Here is a 1,199-nt window from a genome sequence, read left to right on the forward strand (position 1 = left end):
TGATGCAGTTAGGCGTAGATCTTCATAAGACATGTAGTATTGTCGGTTGTCGATCAACTATCTAATTTTTCTCATAAATCAGCGTTATAAAAAAAACAGGCCCTTTCCACAGATGGATCTTTGTGAATCAGCCCAGAAACGCCTTCTATATATAAGTAGAAAGACGGAGAGCGGGAGGTTTGAGAACAGATCTTACCCCAAATTCACAAAGGCGATCGTTTCAACAAATAGGTTCCAATCGTAAGCGTCTCAAAATTTTCTCGATGAGCTCTGCCGGAAACTCGCGCAGTCTTTTCCAAGATATCGGCAGTAGAAAGTTTGGTAAGATAATATCCCTCACTCAAAACTGTTTGTAGTTTTGAATTAGATTTCATCTGATCGATCTGTCACATCAGAATTCGTATGTAAAGGTTGTTTAGATACAGACTAGATCGCATCTGACCGATCATGTGGTAATTAAAAATTTTATTCGTTGTATATATTTTTCACTGTCTGAATTTTTTTCGTAAATTTGGTTTTTTTTTCCTACCTTTTTGCAGTGCATTCCGTACTCGTCATATTGGACACTGATCATATCTCAATCCCTAAACCGAATGAGGTCGAACATAAAGTTAGATTCCTTTTAAGCGAGAATGGTTATCATGGGAGCGTGTCGACTAGGGCTTTCTATAGTGATAAGAATCATTTCTCTGATGAACTGGCTAACGAATATTGTACATCTCTGTTGATATACCATGCCAGGGGATAGAGGTTCGAGGATTCGCATGATGATAATAGCAGGGACACGTAGCGATGAACCAGTCTATGTCCTGGTGATCTCTAAAGGCAAAAACTTAGAAGAAGACGCCAAGTTCTCCACTGTTCGTGAGCTTTTGGAAAAACACAGAGATTTCCATCTTACCGTTGTAAAGCCTGATACCGTCCTAAGCTTGTGAATCCGTGGTAGCTGTTCTGAGGTCTCCTCAGCTTCGGTGTTTTGCTTTTATGAGCACCCTGTCTAATATTTAGACAATACCCTTCATTTTTAGTGAATTTTGAAGTATTGCTGTAAGACAATGACAAGTTGAAATGGGCATCGGTCAACATATTCGTCAATCAGTGTTCATCAAATACAGACAAATAAATATAAAGAGTGACCCAAAAACAATGTAATATCTACTATGAAATTGTGCAACAAAAAGAATACAAAGAATTAGAAT

At 38.1% G+C, this 1,199-nt stretch overlaps 1 long non-coding RNA gene across 1 annotated transcript; it reads left to right on the top strand.

Moving 5' to 3' along the window:
• The first annotated feature begins 218 nt into the window (after positions 1–218).
• Positions 219–996, top strand: LOC106299762. Its single transcript, XR_001261864.1, has 3 exons — positions 219–321; positions 540–598; positions 742–996. It is a non-coding gene; the product is annotated as an uncharacterized LOC106299762 (long non-coding RNA).
• Positions 997–1,199: the final 203 nt, after the last annotated feature.

Source organism: Brassica oleracea, chromosome C6 (genome assembly GCF_000695525.1).
Source record: "Brassica oleracea var. oleracea cultivar TO1000 chromosome C6, BOL, whole genome shotgun sequence".
NCBI lineage: Eukaryota > Viridiplantae > Streptophyta > Magnoliopsida > Brassicales > Brassicaceae > Brassica > Brassica oleracea.